We start from the raw sequence: 23,615 nt of genomic DNA, 5'->3' as shown, positions 1-23,615 counted from the left end.
CTCAGTCACCCCAGCACTCATCTCTATAGACAACAACAGGTAGTCCAAGCGCGCCCACGTGCTAGTCTGTGATGTGAAGTGTGTGCCCTCTTTCCGTAGGGGGTGTATGCTGCGCCAAGCATCTACCAAATCGCCTTCGGTGATCACGCCCAGAAGGGCCTCTCTAGAGCGAGGTTGGTAGTGTGCGATTCCGTCTGCCCTATCCAGGTGGGGTACCAGTGCCACGTTGAAGTCACCTCAACAGATAACATGTCGGGACCCCACGTCTAGGATCTTACCCCACAGTGTGGTGAAGAAATGTGGCTGATCTATGTTAGGCGCTTAGCAGTTTACTAAGGTGATAGTGTCTCGGCCCAGGCGACCCCACAACAAAGCAAAGCGGCCTTCCCCATCTGCCAGCTCGCCACACACCTGAAACGGCACACTGCGTCTGATCAATTTAGCTACCCCTCTCGCATAAGTGGAGTAAGACGAGAAGACGCGAGTGCCAACCCATTTGCTTGCAAAGGTAGCACGTGTCTGTGGTGGCAGGTGCGTTTCCTGTAACATGGCGATCTGGACCAGATGTCGATCCAAGTAAGCAATCACATTTCGACATTTTTTAGCATTGTTAAGGCCCCTGACATTCCATGACATGCAGTGCAATTGCGCCTTGGTTTCTATCCCCGCCATAAGAGAAAGGTCATCGTATTATTATAACATAACAGTTTGCCATTCTTTGAGCCAACTCTTCCCGGGTGAAGCCCGCCACCGCACAAACCAAACAACTGTACCCACCCCTGCAAGGAAAAACCCCGCCCTCAACAGTACCCTGCCCCCCTCCCACTAATGCATCCCAATCATGCCAGCAGCCACCATATCCCTCCCCCTCCCGCCCCCCTACCCATCTCAGCAACCCCAACTTGCCAAAGAGACGCCCCGTCCACCCACCCTCCCACCTACCCTCGAAGTTCAGTCTTGATCGGAAAACGTAACCCATGTGCGGGGTGCACACGTAGGGGGAACAGCATAGAAAGCGCACAGCCACTGCACCCCCATCAAGCCCCACAACGAGTGCCGCCCTTGGATGGGACTGAGGAGGGGCAGTGGACCCTGGAGTACATTACCACTGGGTGCAGGCCGCAGCTCCGTGTCCAAGTGACCTGACATGTCCATTCCAAAAAGAGGATGCTATCTCAGCAAGCCCAGAGTACCATATACAGCCTAGTCAAAGCTGCGTTGGGAGTAGATCAGGCGTTCGCGTCCGAGTCCGGGTGGTCGTCATTGTGCGCTGCGCCTCGGTCTCTCGGCCCATTCGCGTTCTCTTGATCACTTTTAAGTAGTCCTCCACCTGCTGCGGATTGGTGAAAAAACGCTGCTTCCCTTGATGTGTGATCCAGAGCTTAGCAGGATAAAGCAGGACATAGTCCAAGTGTGCATCACGCAGTTTTTTCTTCACCTCGATAAACTTATGCCTCTGTTCCTGGACCACTGGAGTGAAATCCGGATAAATGGAGAAGTTGATGCCATCATAGGACAGAGACCGCTTGGCGCGCGCCGCTCTCAAGGCAGTATCGCGATCACGATAGTTCAACAGCCGGGCTACGATGGGCCTCGGTGGCATGCCCGGTTTGGGCACAGGGCCCAGGGATCTGTGAGCTCGCTCGACTATGAACTGCGACGAGAAGGCCTTGGCTCAGATAGATGTCTGAAGAAGCTTTTCCACATAAAGTTCCATCCTGCCCGTGGCTGTGGACTCCGGCACGCCCGTGACGCGAATGTTGTTGCGTCTGCTGCGGGCCTCCAAATCCTCGTTCTTCGCAGCGATGACCCGCAGCAGGTTGTCCATTCGGGCAAGCTGGGTGGTGTGGTAAGCGGCGGCATCATCGACTTCGGAGATGCGTTTTTCAGTGGCTGTGAGCCGCTCCTCGTGACGGTCGACTTTGTGCACAAGGGCGTCCATCCTCGACGAAAGTCTGTCCACCTTGTCCACCACTGTAGCAAAGCCCTGTCGCATCTCCTGCAGGATTTGCTGCATGTCTTGGGCTTCCGGGGAGGAACAGCGTTAGACGCTCCCGCGCCGCTCATGCTGGGCCTCTCGCTCAGCGTTTTTTGAACCTTCTTAGCAGCCTCGAAGGAGAGTTTCTGCTGGCGGGTGTCCTGACGAACCATCGCGTCGCTGCACAGTGCCAAATCGATGTTCTACAGGCCAGGAAATAATAGGTCCTCCAAGAGCACCCAGGTGGTGGATCGGTCGCCCAGGCACGTCCCAGACCTCCAGTAGTACGCGATGCCGATGATACCGGAGTTCGCTTTTTCCCCTGGGGGAGGTGAGGCGAGATTTTGGCGGGGGGGGGGTACATGCAATGGGGGAACCACCCGCGACGCAGCTCCTCAGTAGAGTAGCGGGTTGGGCTCTCGCAGCGGTACCGTCAGAGAGTGTAGTCGAATATCATCGGGTGCCCTCGCCAAGTCACTAATGCCCAATACTCCGCTCTCCTGCCGGGCGTTCACAGCGTTGGTAGCTTCAGCCGCGTTGCACCTCGCTCAGGCCTCTCACAACGATCGTACCCAGTACTGCGAGATAATAAGGGGAGGATGCCAGCTAACTCCCTAGAACTCGAGCTGTACACCGCTCATCCGACCCCAGAGTTGTGCAGTCTTATTTGGGGAACTCAGAGGGGTCCAGGGCCTGCCGCGTATGTAGGCACTGGAAACTGCGATAGGAAATGGCGGCCGTCCCTTCCAAAGGCGCCACGCCAGGCACACCATTCAGCGCGGCTGCCTCTATAGGTCCCAGAGTCGCAGCGAGGTGTCCGGGGGGCATAGATTGCAAGCTGCAGGCGCTTCACGCCGGGACCATCAGCCGGTCGCTGCAGCCGCCTCGATTCTCCCCACAGCAGCGAGGCGCTGCGACCTGTCCCGAACCAGAGCAGCGCCGTCACAGGTCGGGGGTAGAGCCGGCAGTTCAGGGGCCGCTGGAAGAGCCTGTAGGCGTAGCCGTGATCTCGCAGCCCGTGAGCAGGGATCCGGTGAGAAGCCAGCAAGGAGGGGGGCCAGGGCTGACAGTATTCCGGGAGGAAGTTCTCCGTCAAGGCCTACCTCTGCGTGGCGATCCCCAGCCTGTCCTGGCCCCTGAGCTCCGCTCCCGGTCGCACAGTAGCTCCAGCGGCAGGTCCGGAGGGAGCTGGCGGGTCTCAGCGTTTAGGCGCCATTGCTCGGATTCGCCCAGGACTTGGACCGAGTCAGGAGGATCAATGCTGGAGCAGATTGAGTGGGTCACAGAGCTGCTTAGACACCAGTAAGTCAGGATTACTGAAGGATGTTTGCTCCAGGGTACAGGAGCCTCACCGTTAGGCAGCCATTCCGTGTGCGCGCCCTCTAGCGCCCCCCTACCAATGGCAAAGTTGAACAAGGAAACCAGTTCTCAGGGCAAGTACGCCTGTTCGTGTGACGTGAAAACCATCATGTTATTCGATTTTTTTAAGATCACTAAGAGTCACCAGAGAATAATATTCTAAGAACTCCCTCAGAAAAGCCCCATTCTGAGGTCAAGTCTGCCTTGGTAGTAGCATCTTACCAGGGTGGGATGAGGTGGCAAATGATGAAGCATGTCACATTACTAGAGTGAGCCATCCTCATCCAATTGTTGGAACTGCCTCAAATTTAGATAACTAACAACTAGCAGCATACAGAGAACTCATTGGGTCTTTGGTACTAACCTGCTGACTTGCCGATTAAGTAAACAGCATTTCTCAGAGAGTATCACATATATGTGGTTCACACCGAAGGAACATGTCTTTCTTGGTACCCCGATATTGAGAGGGAGAGAAGCCAGTAAAGCAAAGAAGGAATGTGGAAGAAACAAGACCAGAAAACTGTACTGTCATGTGTCTTAGAGATAGGGGGACTCATCTGGTCCCTGACGGACTCCATGTAATAATGACTTAAGTGATTGCATGTCGTTAAGAAACTTCATGACATAGTACGTTAAGTTAACGGTTACACTTCAAAGAACTAAGACGTGTAATACCGAGCTTTGTGTGTGGTATGATCATTTACGTGTACCTGGGCTGAGGTGGTGGCTACAACTGGCGACAAGGTAGGGGATTACATAAACTCCGAAATCTGAAGAACTGAGTGCTCTCCTGCTGAGTTTGCCGTGGTCCAGCAAATTGCTCATACGTGTCATGAGTGCATCACTCGAAGTGAAAAAATTGTTGGTTGGAGAATGTGGAGTCAAAGAGCCACTACAGCCAGTACAAGGCCTTACGGAAAGTTTGTTTATCTTTGGCCAGATATTTGCTGGTAAAATCGAGACAAAAGATACTGAGCCACTGCTAAACACAGAGCCGTCATTCATACAGTATGGTAACGCTAAAGGCAGCGACAACCAGGTACAGAGAAGCGCTAAAGGCAGTGCTATACAAGTGCAAGGAACTGTTAAAAGAAGAAACATTTCTGAGACAAAGAAACGCTATAAGCAGTAGAAACCAGGTACAATGCAAAGAGCTGAGAGTGGTGAAGACTTTGTGCAGGAAACAAAGCCACAACTCACTGCCAAAGGAGAAGACAGCACCTCACAAACAAAGAGCGAGCACGATGACCCAAATGTTAGCACGCTGCTAGTGCTTAACAAAGTAGCAGATCCAAGTAGGCACCAGAAGCTGCTGGAGGTGGCTCCATTCTAGAAAGCAGAAAGTTCCACAGGTTAAGATGCTGCCACAATCTTAAAACCATTGTCTCCCTTCAATACAATCAGAAAAAATAAATGTTGGTGATAGATGAACTACTGGATCGAATCCTTTGATGATTTCATTGATGAGTTGGAAGAAGTAAATGACAAAAAGGTCACTAAACATTTAAAGAATTTGGCGTCTAAAGGATAAATGAAGTAATAAAGAAAATACCACACGGTGATTGTTAGAAACGGGATCTCTGGCTGGCCAAGGCTTGCGCCAACGTCCGTCAGAGACCACCACTTCCAAGTCAGGGCAAGGGAGTCACACGCCAAGGTAACCCCTGCTCACCCTCTAGGTAACGTGGCGCGAGCAGCAAGGCTAAACTTGGAGGCGGTATGAGTTAAGTATTTGCGCACGTACCCCAGCAACAACACCCAAGACCCACCACAAAAGAAACTCCACACAAGGTTATATAAAAATAGCCTTTGTATTATAGTAAAAACACATTAGATAACACACAACTTTACACTGTGCCAACAGGCACGGGCAGAATTTACAAGGGATTATGTACAGGACAGGGCCTCATGGACCACTGTCAGGGTTAGGCACTTGTTAGAAATAATACTTGTAGGTATAACACTTAGCACATAAACATATAATGACTGTAGCATTAAAATAGTAGATGTAGCACACAACCAGTAATCACTGGTAAAGAGTAAATACCTCCTACGCAAACCTAAACTCTGTAGGAAAATCACGCAGGGAACTAGGACCTTAATATCAGGACCTAAGGAAGGAAAACCATCACCTAAGCAGGTCACTTTTAGCAAAGGGAAGGAAACCTAAAACATAAAATACCTAAGCAAGTCACATTTAGCAAAGGTAATGGGACATCAACAATCCTCTAAGCAGGTCACTTTTAGCAAAGGGGATAAAACATAAAATACCTAAGCAAGTCACATTTAGCAAAGGTAATGGGACATCAACAATCCTCTAAGCAGGTCACTTTTAGCAAAGGGGATAAAACATAAAATACATTGCACATGAGGCATTAAAACACATTCAGAGGTGCAGGTAGAACAGTTGCGCAGGAATTACATCAGCAAGTAAATCACAATGCGCAGGGTGCATGTAGCACAACACTAGAACTGTCCCCCAGGCCAACTGGCCTCGCAAGGGGCTTAAATGCCCTGAGTCTTAATGTCAGGGAAGGCTGCGCAGGCAGCCAAGAACAAAACCTAAACGTAGCAACTGTCCACTAAGTGCTGGACAGTTGTAAATAACAGCTGAGCAACGTTGGAGCCTTGTGGGCTCAAGAACAATGGTGAGGGGGCCAAACACAGTGTGGGAGCCTCGGGGCTCTAACCAACGAACTGTGCCCCCCAAGAGCCTCTCAGGGCTCTGTGAAGTAAGGGCACCTCGAGCCTCTCAGGGCTCGCAAATCAAATGTGGCACCGTAGAGCTCAGCGCTCTAAAACAATGAAAATGCCCCCTCGAGCCTCGGGGCTCGTAAATACAATTAGGGCGGTGAGCCTCGCAGGGGCTCAGAAACAGGAATGCCCTGAGCCTCTCAGGCTCGAAGAACAACTGCGGGGCCCTGGAACCTCGTGGCTCCTAATTATCAATGCGGGTGTCGTTGGAGCGGCCCTCTGCCAACTGGGGCCGCTCGGGAACAAAGAGGAACGCCCCCGCACTCACCGGGTCTCCTGGGGCAGATGCGTCTCCTCGGCAGGTCGGCGCGGGGCTCTCCTTCAATCGGGGAGCCTCGAGGACGGGGCCGGCTGCTCCTCTCGCGCTCCCGCCTGGACCCGTCTCCGCTGCACGCCGCCTGACTTCCGCTGGGGCCGCCAATGGCAGCGCGGCCCTGGGGGTCAGGAGGCGGGACTTCCGGGTCACGATAGGCAGCGGCCCGGCAACGGTTTCCAACGCTCCGGGGCTGCGGCGGTGATCACGGGGCAATGCCGGGTGGGCTCCGGCTTTAATTAATAAAATATCAGCGGGGCAATGCCGGGTGGGCACCGGCGTCCAAAATTAAATATGAAGCGAGGTGGGCACTCGCTCGCCAAAAATCGGCGAAATAAAACGGGCAGATGCCGGGTGGGCACCGGCTGCACAAAAAGCGCTCCCCAGCGCTTCAGGGACAAAATAAAGCGCTCACAGCGCTACGGACCAAATAAAGCGCTCTCAAGCGCTAGGCAAGGGATTCCAGCGCTCCCCAGCGCTGAAGGACAGAGAGCAGCGCTCTCTAAGCACAAAGTCAAGCACAAAGTCTCTTAGGCAGGCAGGGGGGCAAGGCAGGGCCAGAGCCAGCTCACTGGGTCTCCAGGCAGGGAGACACGCCAAGTGCCGGTCCTCCTGGCCCCAGCAGCAGCAACAGCCCCCTCTGGCAGGATCCAAAGCAGAACAGAACCAAATTGTATGGGGACGCAGCCCCTTCTTATACAGTAAATTCCTTTGTCTGTAGGTGCAGGGTGGGGGAGAAACCAGTTGCAGCTGGTTTGGAAGTACCCTTGATAGCTCAACCACCCATTTCATTCACTGGCAGGGCTAGGGTCATCAGTCGCACTACAGGGGGTGGAGCCAGCATTGTGTGGGGAAAGCCCAGGCCCATCAGGGACCAGGTGCACTCCTCCCAAGCCATCAACATGCTAATCTCACACTCACCACCGGGCAGACCCATCCAGCCTTCCTGGAGCCAGGCTCACCAGCCAGCTCCAGCCAATCACACGACAGGCATATTTTACATTAATATGCCAAGTCCTAGAAGTGGCATTTCTACACAAGCTACACTCATGCCACATATATCATTGCAAAGCATTCATTCTCACAAACTCGCACATACCAAATTCGAGTCTGCACTCCCCACGCATCAGGAACTACCAGGGACACAGACATTCCCCATGCATTCCTATGGGAGAGCAGGCCAGCCTAACTACATGCACGCACTTTACTCTGGGACACAGGGAAAAAGTGCGCAGAGACCATAAAATCATCAACACAGATCATTTATTAAAAGCAAAAACATTAGGGGTGAACCTGCCATAAGGGCCAAGTCCAACAGTGATGAAGTGATCAAAGAGGTGTTAAACACCAAGTTCAATCCAATGCCAAATGTTGACTACCACAGGGATATTTTTCAGTGAAAAAAGGCAAAAAGTAGGTAAAACAGTGGATGAGTTTGTGCAGGTAAAACAGTGGATGAGTTTGTAGAAAGACTTGATTTGCTCACCAATCATTGCAAGTTCAATGAGTTCCTTAATGAAGAGGCCATACATCTCAGAATAATAGATGGTTGTCTTTCTGATGCTTTCAGACGACGAATGCTGAAATAGACACTAAGCTTGCAGGAAGTATTGATGGCTACTAGAGCGGAAGAAAGAGCTCACAGACAAGCTGCTAGTATGGTGGCTGGAATGGCCCAAAATGAATCAGCAATGAATGTGAAGAGTAAGCCAAAACACAAGGTAGAAGGCCACAAAATAATGTCTCTAAAGAAAAAGAAGTTGTGTTTTCGATGTGGATTTTCCTTTCCACATGAAGCTAGATGTCTAGTCATTGGACAGATATGCAAAAAACGAGGAAAAGAGAACTATTTTGTATTGCTTTGCAAAGCAAGGGAAAGGTCAAGTGTGTCAAATCGAGAAAACATAATGGATGCCAGAAAGTTACAGAGATGTTCCAACTACGACCACAAGGCCAAGCGACTACATCAGTTGAGGCAAGTAGAAACTGAACGTAGGTTTACTAAAAGTTCATCACCATCATTGTCAAGTGACAGTGAGGAAGATGGGTGTACAATGTCAATGTCAACCACTGAACAAGGTGCTCACTTAAGATTAGCTTATTGAGGGGAAGAATGCCGGTCTAAGTGAGATTGACAAGTTAAAGTGTAAATTTAATTTGGACACTTCCAAAATCGCACCACAGGTGAATAGGTGCTCCATACCTATTATCATAGAAAGTGGCACGCCTAAAAACATGCCAGCGGAAAAGTACAATGAACTGTCTCCAGTGCCCCTTTTAACACCGTACAAAACCAAAGTGTATACGTGGGCTGCTTAGACGCCACTGCAATGTCAAGGTTCATTAAAGCAACTGTGAAACATTAAAGAACGGGAGAAGAAGCACTACTTGATGTCATGGTAGGCACTTAATCAACTGCATGTCTACTCAGTTTCAGCACTGTCGCTGACATGGGGCTGATTTCTGTAAACTACAACGTCAATGCCTATCATGAGATAGTTAATCAGTCTCCATCTTTTTTTCATGAACTAGGATGACTTAAGACAATGAAAGCGCAACTTTACCTGAATGAGGACATCCATCTTGTTGCTCAACAACATTGTTGAATTGTGTTTCATTTTGAAGAGGCTGTTGAGAAAAAACTTCAGACACTACTAAAGCATGACATCATTGAGCGATCGACTGATCCGACACCACAGGTATCACCCATAGTGGTAAAGCAGAAGAAGGATAGTGGAATAACCAAGCGCATCTGAGTTGATATGCGCCAAGCTAACAAGGCGATTGAAAAAGAATGACATCCAGATCAGCACATTGCTGAAATGATTAGGCAGCTGAATGGAGCCAAAGTCTTTTCCCGCCCTTATTTGAACAAAGGGCATATCAACTCGAACTGTAAGAAAATTGAAGGTACATTACTACCTTTGTTACTCATGCAGGTTATTTAGATATATAAAACTACGGGCCCGATTCACAGAACTAACTTTAGACAAAATCCTTAACTTACTACTTTTGGTATTCAAAGAAGTTAGGATTTTGTCTTAAGACAAACTTAAGACAGACAGACTTAAGACAAAATCCTAACTTAAGTCGGTCTTAAATTTGTCTTAAGACAAAATCCTAACTTAAGTCTGTCTTAAGTTTGTCTTAAGGCAAACTTAAGACAAAATCCTAACTTCTGTGAATATCAAAAGTAGTAAGTTTAGGATTTTATCTTAAGTTAGTTCTGTAAATCGGGCCCTACATTTCAGAGCGTCTCTAGCTGCAGAACTCTTTCAGGATGTAATTTGTTGCATAATACAGCCAGTCACCAATGCTTTTAATTACAGTGATGACATATTGGTCTTTGGGGACACGCGAAAAGAACATGATAAAGCTCTTACACAAGTGTGTTATATACTTGCTAATACAGGTCTCACTTTAAATGCAGCAAAGTTTGAGTTTTATAAAAACAAAACTCATGTTCTTTGGTCATATATTTTCTGATGGGGGAATAATGTACAAGCTTTGTCATCCACTTCTCCCCCACAATATGTAATTATGCTGCAATCCTTCCTTAGTATGGCCAGTTACTGATCAATGTATATACATGACTTTGCCACTGTAAGTGCCCCATTGAGAGACTTAATGAAACAAAATGTTGGTCATGTGAATGTGAACAAGGCTTCAAGAAAATCAAACATGCATCTGAGAATGCCACTGAAATGGCATATTTTGATCAGAAAGTACAAACAACGTTGTGAGTGATGCCAGCCCAGTGGGGTTAGATGCCCTACCTGCCCAGCACAATTTACATTCTAATGCAACACGATACACTGTATTGTATGCTAACAGATGTTGTCAGAAAAAGAACGTACCTATTCTAAACCTGAAAAAGAAAGCCTCGCTGTGGTGTGGGCTTGTGAATGCTTTCATGTGTTCCTATATGTAAAGCACTTCACGGTTGTCACCAACCACTAAGCATTACTCACCATTTTCGGCAATCCTAGAGCCAAGACGCCCCCTTGCATTGAGAGGTGGGGGATTGCGATTGCAGGAATATTATTATACGATTGTGCATCATCCAGGAAGGGATCAAAACCCTGCTGATTATGTCTCTCATGAACCAATTCCATGTCACGTCACTCCTTCTAAAGTGGCTGATGCTTATGTTAACTTCATCTTAAAGTCCAATACCCTGCTGTCATATTAGTGCAAAAAATCATTGGTGCCAAGAGCACTGACAGAGATTTGTTAATACTCAAAGACATTATTACACACCAATTGTGGTGAAAACATACTCGACCTCTTAATTATGACTTTAAAGTCAAGAAATTAAAAAATGTGCTATCAGTTACCCCAAAAGGCATTATCTTACGATGGTCGAGAATTGTCATACCTGAGAGTCTGAGACAACAAGTCACTTAACTGGCACAGGAGGGACATTGTGGTGTTATTGCTACTAAACGAGCCTATAGAGTGGGGTTCCCTCGTCTTGATGAAAGAGTTGAAAAGGAATTAAGGGCACGCATTTGTGCAACTGCTTGTCATCCAAAACAACCCTGCAGCCGTTAAACATATCTGATCTTCTAAAGCATGCATCGGAGAAGATTGCAATTGGTTTCTTTGGACCCTTTGACAATGGACTTCATCTATTAGTAATTGTTGATTAATACTCACAGTTTCCCTTTTGGAAGATCTGTTGTCAACTACTCATGACAGTCATTGAAAGATTAGAAAGTATTTTTGCAACATGGGGTGTTCCTTCGATTTTGAAATCTGACAATGGCCCGTCTTTCAATAGTCAAGAATTTAAAGATTTTATCACTCACCTAAAAGTCAACCATCAGAAAAGCACATCTCTTTGGATGCAGGTGAATGGCGTCATCGAGCAAATCAGGAGTACCCTCAAGAAGACCGTTCAGCGCGCTGTGCTAGAAAGGCTTGAACTCAAATCCATTCTTTACTCTACTCTTTGTGCATACAGGTCAACTCCCCATTCTACAAAAAGTGAAATCTCTGCCACTTTACTGTTTGGGAGAGCCATGGGAACCACATTGCCACAATGGACCACTGAAAGATCTATTCACATTAATAAACTTCACACTACTGATTCGTCTTACAAACGCAAAATGAAGACAGATACGGATAGACACCACTGTGCTCGGAGCAATCTCTTCGAAAGAGGAGATCATGTCATTGTCAGGCAGAAACAAAAACACAAATCTCATGCTCCTTTTGATGCTGATCCACTGAAGGTTGTGACTAGTAAAGAACACATAGTGACTGCTTATCATCATGGAAAGTCCATCCCAAGAGATTCTTCTTATTTTAAACAACTGCCTCGTTCATTGATTCCAGATATTCAGAGTGAGACCCTTCCATCTGGGAGTCAGGAGAGCCCAAAGACTGCACCTGTGTCTGTGTCAACGGTGCCTGCCACGGATGCCTCTCCTATGTCTCCTCAACCTCATGCAATGAGATCTGGAAGATTGATTTGAGCACCTCGATGACTCATTGAGGAGTTATGATGTATATATAATTATTTTTGTGTAGATGTAGTGTTGTGTGTGTTACAGATAGGGGGATACCCTCTAGTCTCTGACGGACTCCATAGAATGATGCAAGTGATTGGGTGTGGTTAAGAAACTTCATTACTTAGTACGTTCCGTTAATGGTTACACTCCGAAGAATAAAGACGTGCAATACCAAGCTCTGTGTATGGCAGGATCCTTTACATGTACCCGAGCTGGGGAGGATGCAACACAAATCTGAGAAGAAGTGTGGGAAGGAGAAGCCAAAGAATGAGAAATAATCCTGAAGAGATCAATAAAAATACTTACATCGACAACTGATGGAGTGTGTGCTTCTCGTTAGTTGACTAAATCTGGTTTCAGCAGGAACCCCACCAAACACAGAATATGTCTCTGTATGTACATTCAGCCTGTTACAGATGCCCCAGCTTAAACAACAATTTCAACAGCAAAGGCATGCCCTGCACCTCGGAATTTCGGTTCAGGTTAAATCAAATATCTACCAAAGTAAAATCTAAAGCACAGTTTCACAATATCTGAACCAAAGAGCACAGCTACATCACCATTGAAGTCACCAATAAAGCAGTATGTTGCCTAACTCAGCAGCCGAGCTGTGCCATGCATGTATCCAACAGTACAGTTGCACCATATTTAATCCAAACATCACAACTGCACCATCTCTGAATAAAAAGCACACCTGCACCATTTGTGCACCCAAGAGCACCATCATTGCACCCAACAAGAGGTCCTTAACTTACCAGGCACAGCACAGTTGTACCATCTATGCAACTGACAGCACAGCAGAAACATCCATGAGTCCATAAACACAGCTACAGCATACTTGTAAGATAATCTTGGGGGCCACAGACACACAAACACACAACCTCACCATTATGCAGCCATATACACTGACCCATTAAGTCACTTTACTTGTATTGCAGCCTCTGACTTGCAGATTACACACCAGGCACTGCAGCAAGCACTCAACTTTTGAGTTGTGTTTGGGGTTGGATACTGTAACCAAAAGGTGAGATAGACTGAATAACATGCAGTCAAATTACTATCTATTGCCAGCTTTGATTTCAACTTGCCAGAGGCGGAGCCGGCAGGGAGAGCGGCCACAGGTGGTGCACGCAGGGACTCCTGGTCACTGGAGTCCCTGCTAGGCAGCTCGCAGCCCTGCCGGCGTCCAAGGTCCGATGGTAAAGGTGATAACGATGAAGACAGGCTCCCCCTCTCTTCCTGGGCAAAGGGAGTCGCACAACGCAGCGGGACCCGCGCAGCGGGTCCGGCAAGGCGTTGACTCGCACAATGGGCACACGAGGCTTCAAACGCCGGTCAGCTAAGGCAAACAATCCCACCAGGCAAGGGAGGCGCTGACTTTTGATTTCAACTTGCCAGAGGCGGAGCCGGCAGGGAGAGCGGCCACAGGTGGTGCACGCAGGGACTCCTGGTCACTGGAGTCCCTGCTAGGCAGCTCGCAGCCCCGCCGGCGTCCAAGGTCCGATGGTAAAGGTGATAACGATGAAGACAGGCTCCCCCTCTCTTCCTGGGCAAAGGGAGTCGCACAACGCAGCGGGACCCGCGCAGCGGGTCCGGCAAGGCGTTGACTCGTTGACTCGTTGACTCGCACAATGGGCACACGAGGCTTCAAACGCCGGTCAGCTAAGGCAAACAATCCCATTGCCAGCTTTTTTGTATATTACAAAAAGAGAGGGTCCATATTTACTAATGCTTTGTGACAGTGCTAGCACAACGCAAAATAGCACCAGGGATTTACTTTCAAACAAAAATGGTGTTTTGTGCTGGAAAAGAAGCCTCTTCAGTGATGGTTATGGGGTGTATCAACCCTAGGTTATGACGCAAAGCCCATTCTACTAAAGTACCATCACTGAACTTTTCATCAAAAACGAACACCTAGTGGAAGAAGGCACAAACTAGGGGAACATCATTGATTTCCTACAGAAACTGACACATTACATTTGCGCTGCATTTCATAGCACATATAGAGTGTTTCTGACCCTTCTGCAATTGTCTATGCATAGGAATTTGACAGCGCACAATTGCCTCTGCACCATGATGCTTGGCACAACGCAGCCTATTTGTTTACAGGTGAAAGGGATGACACCAACATCAAGCCAACATTCGTAGATATGGTTCTGCACTGTGTTTTCATCTATGCGCAATGAAGCACAGCAAATCTAGATGCTGTACTGTATTGCGGGAAATCCAAGTAAATCTGTGCCAAAGACTTTCAGTGATTGGAAAGGCTTAAAAAATTCAAGAATATAGTTTCGTTTTAAAATCATAGCTCCTACACTCCTAACAATTCCCAACTCTTGATTCATCTCTGTTAGACCTGGCATTCTTGGCGTGGTTGCCCCTGACTTTTTGCCTTCTGACCTCCTGTTTTGCTGAGTTAATTTTTGCTGGCTTTAGGACTCTGGGCACTTTACTACTAATAACCAGTGCTAAAGTGCATTTGCTGTTTACTTAAAACATCAACAATGGCTTATCCAAAATTGGCATACTTAATTTACATATAAGTCCCTAGTAAAGTGCACTAAAGGTTCCAGGGCCTATACATTAAATGCTACTAGTTGACCTTAAGCACTGATAATGCTCACACTTCAGTAGCCCTTTAAAAGGGTCTCACGCCTGCCATTGCAGAGCCTATGTGTTCAGTTTTAACCTGCCATGTCAACCTGGGAAGTTAAACCTCTTGCCAGGCCTTAACCTTCCTTTTTAATACATATATAAGTCACCCCTAACATGGGCCATAGACAGCCCTAAGGGCAGGGTGCATTGTATTTAAAAAGTAGGACATGTACTTTTATATTTTACATGTCCTGGTAATGAAAAACTATACATTTGTTTATCATTACTGCACGGCCTATCTCTCCCACAGGTTAACATTGGGATTACCTTATTACATTTTGTGTGCAATTTCTAACTGACAGAAGATAGACATTTTAAGTTTGGTGTCTCTGGACTCACAATTTAAAATCACAACATATGGTGAAGGTGGATTTTAAGTTGCAAGTCTGAAAATGCCACTTTTACTTACTTTGAGCACTCTGTGCCTTCTGCCTGTCTCTGACTGCACTTACGGGGTGGGTGACAGCTAGGCCTTGTACAATCCCTAAAGACAGCCACACACAAAGGGAGTGTAGGTGTGACTAATGGACCATTAACATCCTGATGTCTAAGACCTGGGTAGGATGGTAGCTGGCACACCTGAATGGACTGTGCCTGTCCCTGCACAAACAGCTTCATACCCCCTGTAGTGAGTCTGGAGCCAGGACAGGAAGGACAGGGATGTTGTGCACTTCATAGGCACAACTGGGTATAAGTACTGGACCCCTGACACCCTAACTCAGTATACTTCTGGACCGGAGGATATTCAGCAAGGAAGAAGGACTGCTATGCTGCTGAGAGGACTGTCACTTTGCTAGACTCTACAGGTCTTTGTTGGACTCCTGCTTTGCTGTGTCTGCCCTGCTGCCCTCCTTGCCTAGGAGTGAGATGGACTGGACATGCATCTCTACACCCCAGAACTAAAGTGACTCCAAGGGCTTGCTGGTTTGCCTTCTGTTCTGAAGTCTTAGGGACATCAAAGAATTCTCTCTTCAACCTGCAACCTGCAACCAGGACCTGGACTCTGTCTGCTGTGAGTCCTGCTCTGCCAAGTGGTGCCAATCCAGTCCTCGGCCCTTGGAAGAGAGTAACAAGTGCTGCAACCTAGAAAATCCACGCATTAATAATTTTGCACCAATCGGAAGTGGTACATTTCCGTCAATACGACGCATGGCTGCTGCTGCTCAAACCGCAACCATTGCAGACGGCGCGAGGAATAGTCCCTGATTTCAGGCGCATCTCTGGCCTTGCGCAGCTTGGTGCCCATGCGTCGCTTTGTGCTGCTCACGTCGCCTACAGCCCAGCAGTTCTATGACAGCACATTGCCCTGATGTCCATCGCATCTTGACTCTTGACCCATCTTTGACTTTGCGCAGCTTGGTACCAATGCATCACCTACATCTGCGGGATCGACAGCGACACAGTGCCCTTGATGTTGAAGTATCCAAGGTACTGTTCAGCGCGTCAAGGCTGGTCCTTGTATCCAACCCGCCCTCCATCACGGTCGGCCTGAACTTTTGGATTTTCCCTGGTGAAGCATGACCAGATAGCCCCGGTAGGCGCTATTTGCTTCTAAGCACAACAAAGCAGTTTATTCTTTAAAAATTCATATCTTGAATTCTACTTATTGGATTTTTGTCGTTTTGGTCTTGTTTTACTCATACACATATTCTATATTGTTCTAAACTGGTGTTAAGTCTTTTTGTGGTGTTTTCACTGTGTTACTATTTAGGTGTTGCACAAAAATGTTTTACAAATTGCTTCTTAACTTAAGCCTGACTGCTCTATGTCAAACTACCAGAGGGTGAGCACGTCAACTTATGGTGTGTATTTGACTTACCCGGACTAGGATTGTGGTTTTTGCTTGGACAGGAGGCATATCTTTGCCAATCCGAAACCCAATTTCTAATGTTGGTGATCAGCGCTGTGTATAGGACGTGTGTAAATGCAGTGCCTTACGATAATTTGGTGTACACTACCAATCCATACTTAAGACCTATTTGAATAAATTCTTGCTGATCAGCATTTTTAATTTTTTCTGTTTCTCCCGGATTGGCATTTTGGCTATTTTTCTAATATCACGTTTCTGACTGGAGGTCCTACATCTGAACAAATGGATTTCGAGCTGGACGAACTTGAGAGTTATACCGTGGCCCAGCTCAAAAGTTTCTGCAAGGCATTTAAGCTTTCTACTAAAGGCAGGAAGGTGGAGCTGCAAAAAGCACTGAAGGTCTGGATAGAAGATTGTAATACAGCAGCTGTGACCCCGGAGGAGGAGGAGGAGGAGATAATGAGGATGAGGAGCTGGACCAGGTTTCACTAGAGAATTCGGGACTGTCTGTGGGACGGGGGGTATCCTGCCAGGTGTAGTTGATTCTACTAGGGCTGGGAGCAGTGTTTCATCCCACGGCCTGTCCCCAGAGGAGCTGGAGGACAGGAGGAAGGTGAGAAAGTTAAAATTGGAGCTTACCAAGCTTGAATGGAAAAGGAGAAGGCCACAGAAGCAGAGAAAAGGGTCTTGGAGGAGAAAAGGCTACCTGTGGAAAAGAAGCAAAATAAACTGCTCATGGAGGAAAGGATTGAGCTCGAGCATTTGGCATATGAGAGGAGCCTGAAGGAACTCAACATGTAAGAAATGCAAGTAGAGTCTAGTGGTGGCAGCAATACTTCAGTGCCCTATGACAGGTGGGTCCACATACCCAATGGTTTGGTGTCAGACGTTGTGTTGGGAGACAAGATAGATGGTTTGAGGCCTTTGAAATTACCCCACAGATGCATAAGGACCCTTAGGAGGATTGGGGAGCTAGTCTGTGGAGGCATATCCCTAGTGAGGGGCGTGACACTCTACTGGCCCTAGAGGGGGGTGGCAAGATGAGGTACCCTCCCACCTTGAAGGAAGCCATAACAAGGAAGTTTCAATTGACCCTAAAGAAGTACAGATCGAAGTTGAGGGGCAGTCAGAAGCTTATCCAACAGACCTGGGTGAATTGTGTGGATTCTTTTTGCAAGGCACTGGATGGTTGGGTGATGGGCAGTGAGGTAAAGAATTACAAGGGGCATATTGTAACGCAGTCAGGATAGGCCCGGTAAGAAACCCTGCCATTTTACACGCTCCTGTTTCTTAAATTGCCATCTCTTTCACACACTGACTTTGACATACATTTGCATGCATGACCACGCAGGATAGCATTCTCTGAATCTGCATTGCTTCCATTTCCACTTCGTAGGCACACTATCCTGATACCTTGAACATTCAGTACAAGGGATAAAGTTCATTGCACAAATGTTATTCATGTTATTGTTCGAAAGGCGGTGACGCTATCCAACTAGCATAAACAATTACAGCCTGACAGGGTTTGTGACATGGCCACACAGGTTATATTGTTTTAAATACACAATCACTTCCTTGTTTAGGGAGAGGAGCACTCAGTGGACACTGCAGGTTTACCACATGTCGGAATTGCAGCTCAACTGATTCCTGCGTACCAACACGAGGGAGGTCCAGCTTACCTATAGGCTACCCACAGGTAACCAGGAGTTAGTCCACTCAGCAGAGATTTGGCAGATGGCCCACCGTTGGCGAGACTAGGTTAGGGATCACTTGTTAGGACTACATTTATACTCAGCACTTATTTGCCTGAATATATACACTGTCTTAGCACAATGGTGGAAATGTTTATTCTTTTTACTGTTTTTGTAATGCTAATTACGCAAATGTGTTTCATTCTACTCATAATCGCAGCACACGTCTTTTATGCAAGAATCTCAATGCTACAATAAATATTGTAAAGCCTTGCAGAAGTGTGGCTCAATGGTTAGAGTGGCAGCGCCTGATGCAGAGGTCTAGCCCGGGACCAGTGTTCAATTCCCCGCCTCGTCGGGTCTTGGGCTCAAAAATTCCACAGACCTGATAATTCTCGCCTCAGTGCCTATTCCAATCATGGAGTCCCACTCTGCAACTCTGGGCAATAGCTTGCTTAATCTCCACAACGGCCCCCACAACGCTAAGGATGCCTGGCCTCCACCTTGGGGGTGCCCAGGAGTGGACGCCTCACAGGGAAAGCCAGGATGGGTTCCACAGCGGTATTCGTACAAGCGCCTTGAGACCCTTGCTGGTGAGTAGTGCGCTATACAAGTATCAATTTACATTGCTGAGTAGATCTTACGTACTTCCTTCCTTGGGTATGCACAAGAGTCATAACTAAAAGGTTCTATACCTGGTACCACGATTTCCTTGGGGGATCAGCGTTGTCATGATCTGAGGTTGCACACACACATTTGTTATTCTATAAGTTTAGGGGTTCGGATGGTGTACAGTAAGCTAGCAGGACTACAGGCCAAAATCTTGTGAGGCAGTGCGGCAAATCAGATTCACACCATCTCAATGTTTGTTGTCCGACAAAGTTTAACCACACTTGGTACAAGCCGTACAACACTATAATTGGTTTGCAAAAGAGCACATATTCAGTCTTGTTTTCCAGATCTGTACCAACACCTTATTAACAGTAACATTTCTGACTTGAGGGGGCTTGCTAAGGAGGCAGGCTGCTGGGCCATCACAATGGTTCACAAGAAAGTATCTGGGAGGATCAGCCCAAGGGTGGGAAGGGTCCTCACCAGAAGGAGGAGAGGGGGAACAAAAACAAAAGCAAGGAGGTCTCTAAAGAGCACCAAATAGTTATTTAGGTCAGGACTCCCATCCCTCTTATCGAGAAGAAAAATAAATGGTTACCTGACAGTAAGTCTGCAGGGAAGGCACCCCTAATGTAGTTTGATTGTGAGAAGCAAGGGCACTTCAAGGGAGATGCCAAATGTCCCAAGTGGGCACAGCCCCCCACCTGTGGGCAGTGTCTGGGGTTGGCTAGTAAAGTGCTTGGGGAGGAGATTGCCCCAGATAGTTTGGGGGAAAGAGTAGAGGCTACCCTAGTGTCCCTGGGTGAGGGAGAGATAGTGCGGGGAACCCACATGCCTGACATTACTAGGAAGAACAGTCAGTAGGTCACCATCAATGGGCAGGGAGTGGAGCCTCTGAGACACACAGGAGACAGCATGACAACTATCAGGTGTCAACTAGTATCTTCAGAGCAGATATTTTGATATAAACCCTGGTGTGGGGCTCGAGGATTCCAAAATGACTGGTGGGATTAGACTGCATCAAACGGTAAGCAACAAACCAGTCTTTTTCTCTGGTACAGGAAATCAACCTGGTACAGCTGTTGAGACAGGGTGGAGCTGTACTGCGGCTACAAATGCTGCAGGAACGCAAAAAGGGATCCTTGAATGGACAGCGCAAGACAGAAACTGCGATGGAGTAGAGAAGCTGTGAAGGAGGGGAGATTAGCATAAAACTGAAGATGTTGACACGAAGACAGGGAGGTCAGGAGGGTATGCGGACCGGCAGGAGAGAGCAAGTGAGGACAGCACAGGACACTGATGAGGACCGGAGAAACAGAGCACAGAAGCAAGAGGCCTATGTGGATATGAACTCTGTGAATCAGGCAGTCGCAGCTCGTCCAGTGAGCCGTAGCATAAGGCAAGTCTTGGGGGCCACAATTCGGGCACACCTTAAGGGGGTGATGACAGGTGGGAAACAACAGTGGAGTGGAAGGTCTCCTCGGTGGGATTTCCGGAGCACCTACCCTTCCCCTTCATCACAATCCGAAGAGTCGCTGGCTGTGTGTGAGGAAAACAGAGAGCTTCGAACTGCTAAATCACGGATGAAAAAGGTGACAGTGGCACAAATGATAACAACTCAGGAGAACTTTTCTTTTTTTTCTTAAGTCCTAAGATTTACATCTCCCTACGCTGACAGCGTCAATTGGAGAAAGCATGTCGAAGGAGGAAGGTACCCTCAACATGCAAAAGAGTATCTGTGTGTTTATCAAAGAGATTGACAATAAGGGTGAGAAGCCTTATATAATTATAAATAAATCCCTTCAAAGCTTATGCTTGTGTTCAATCGTGTCTGACCTACTCTTATTTAGTCCCTAATGTATTCCACCAAGTTGTTGCAGCAGACAACTGTGAGAGCCACTACTTAGTGGCACTGGTTCCCTTTTAAATGAAAAGGGGGACTCAGGTTCCACAAGGGTAGCTGCAAGTCCATCCATGCATGTGGATTGCCTGCTTGGTAATGACCTGGAGCATACCGTCTGGAAGGTGGTAGAGCTCAGGTCACACTTGTTGGTGTTAGGGTTGCCCGAGTGGGTGTGCCTGATTTGGAATAGAAATGTTTTAGACAAATTATTTATGCATTGCATGTCTTAAGTTAGCATTTGCTGCACCATTTTGTATTCAGCCGCCATTTTGAGCCAATACCGAAACTAACTTCTGTCTCACTCTGTCCATCTCAGTAGAAAGCAGCTGCGATATTGATTTTTTTGTACTTCTCCAAGGTTGAGCTTTGCCGTACTAATGAATAGAGTGTTTTGTCATCACATACCTTTCTCACTAGATAGGCCTGCCCCATCCTTAGAGCAGTGGGCACAGGCAGAGTCACCTTGATGCTGAGATTGCATGTACCCGGTCCTGGGATTGAAACTTATCTTTCTGCATCTCCTTTGTTCACTAGCTACCAACTGGAAATTTCCAGTCTGGGCGTGTCTTTAGTGATTCTCAAGATGTGCATTATGTGTAGGGCTCCCGGTTTTATGGCATTTATTTTTTGGGCATTTCTGCATGTATTTATCCATATTTAGTTTTTCCTAATTTTATCTGTATTTATTTTGGTCTTTGTGAAAAAATGAAGCTGAAATTAGTATATTTCCATATTTATTTAACTGATAAAAATGCACTCATGCTAGAATGCCTGCCAGGTTTCAGTGCTGCGAGTACCCGTTGAAGGTAAATCAATGCACTTCTATGAAAATATGCAAATTTCAGTATCAGCCTTGCTATTAAAGCCTCTTTACTGAAATCCCCTTTATTGTTTAACCCCCTTTCCTTGGCAGACGTCAGTTCCTCTGCAGCAATCTAAGGAGGCTGGTCAGACTGTACTCCACTCGAGTGTACATCTAATAAATACCTTTGGTGTGTATTCTCTCTTTGAGAGATTAGACGCTTGTACTCTACGACCCCAAAAATCTACGCCTGTCAAACCGTACGTATAACACTGCTTAACCAAATCAGATCTTATGGGGAAGAGGGAAAATGGGACAAAATAAAAAAAAGAAGAGAAAGAAAACACTCTGCTGGATATGGATCTTGGCACGACTGTGGTGCTGATTGCGACACCTTAACCACTCTGTAAACACAGCAAATCTTCTGGGAATATATCTACGTAAAAACAATAAAGATCAATAAACATTCATTAACCTACTTAGTTGAATACATTCACCAGTATCCTGATTTACGTTGCATATAAAGATTATACCTTTCACTATAATTTGCTGCTCAACATATAACTGAGATGAAGTTTCCCTTTTATCATCAGGTGTATCACGTGCTTCAAGTGACGTTCTAAAACACGTGTATAATGCTGCTCTCTGTAGTGAAATAAAAGAACACCATGTCACCTTTTCAGCGTAACACACCAATAACTGAAATTCAAATGTTCCATGAAACACTAACAAAACACCTTTTTCTTGTCTTCAAGAATATCATAAAATAAAAATAATACAACACAAAATAAGTTTCAGGAGAAAATGTCCACTTATTTCGGAGTAGGAAATGGTCTGTCTCTCTTTACTTAGAAAAGTCTTATTTGTCTTACTCTTGAAATACAAAGAAACTATTATTTAATGAACCTTGGAGCATTTCCACTGTGAGCGCAAAAATCGTAAATGATCAGACTTTGGAATAGAACAGAAAAGTACCTGTTTAATCCTTGACGCGCTTACACTGCAAGCTTTGTTAATTGGAAATGCCTTACTTGACAGAGCGCTGCAATTTCTTTCTTTGTTGACGGCCGGAGTTCTTTCCTAGACGAAATGAAGGAGGAAGTAGTGGCGTTGTCCTGGAAACCACCAAGAACTGACTAGAACCGATGAGGAAGAATGCTGCCTGCGGCGCGGGAACTCAAAGGAAATTAGGTAAGTGGGGAGTCGTGAAGAGTAGTTCAAGCACGTCTCATTCTGCTTTCAAGCCTTTTATAGGCTTCAGGTGGGTGGAGTGGTTTAACAGAAATGCAAATTGCCAACTGTAAAGCAGGTGTGGCAGGCACGTTATGTCATTAGGTCTGCTGAATCAAGTTGTTACAAGCTAAATGGATTCAGATATCAAGAACTATTTAATGTTTATAACAGTATTACAGCAAACCATACCAATTTATACAAGAAAAATAAAAGCATGAAAGTTCACACTTGTGCAATTCCATAAAGCAAACCAAAATAAAGGCTGAACATGCTACATATATTGGGTAAATTCTAATACACAGTATGAGGATTAGCCATGTTTATGGCGCAAATCCTAACAGTGGGTTTGTAACCCCATTTACTGTGTGGAAGATGTGTAGAGTGTGATGAAAGATTATGAGCTATTTGTGCAGCAGCATACCTGTAGGCCTGTCGGCTACTTTGATTGGGCTGTGGGAACAGTGTTCCAATGATGAGGCACCCAGATTATTTATGATATCAGTGACCATGTATTTGCTGCTGGTATGGCACCTCAGGAGGTTTTTGATAATGTAGCAACGCTGGTCGCTTATCGGCATAGGCTGCCTGAGAAGAGTCCGAAGACAGTATCCCGGTTTCTAATGAGGGAAGTCCACCGCATAGATCACCCGGAACTACCAGAGCTCCGGAAGTAGCAAAATACTGTTATTAGGCCAAGGGTAGAGGCCCGTTTCCAAGAACAATGGGTTTATAGGCCATGGAAAAGGAGTGCGGTTTTGTTGGTTAAGACTCAGTTACCTGACCCTCGGAAAACTCTACTGCATATTATAAGGATTTGACAGAGTCTGCTTTATCAACAGTGATGACGCTTGCTGATATTAAAATAGTCTTTGATTTATTGGTGCCTGTTGATATTTGGAGGCAGGTGCACACACAGGACCACGTTGTGGAATTGGGGGGTACCTGGGATCAGATTAAAGCATGGGACCAGGCGAGGAAGCCTGGTGAGA

General features: G+C 46.7%; 1 long non-coding RNA gene across 2 annotated transcripts in view; it reads left to right on the top strand.

Annotated features, from left to right (window-relative positions):
- Positions 1-23,615, top strand: part of LOC144792372 (uncharacterized) — a 311,371-nt gene that overhangs the window by 4,902 nt on the left and 282,854 nt on the right. For both annotated transcript variants that reach the window (XR_013602549.1, XR_013602548.1), the window contains exons 3-4: positions 21,505-21,653; positions 22,432-22,584. This is a non-coding gene — a long non-coding RNA (uncharacterized LOC144792372). The remainder of the gene's footprint in view (positions 1-21,504; positions 21,654-22,431; positions 22,585-23,615) is intronic.

This window comes from Lissotriton helveticus, chromosome 11, assembly GCF_964261635.1.
Source record: "Lissotriton helveticus chromosome 11, aLisHel1.1, whole genome shotgun sequence".
Taxonomy (NCBI): domain Eukaryota; kingdom Metazoa; phylum Chordata; class Amphibia; order Caudata; family Salamandridae; genus Lissotriton; species Lissotriton helveticus.
This window is presented reverse-complemented; position numbering and strand designations above follow the sequence as displayed.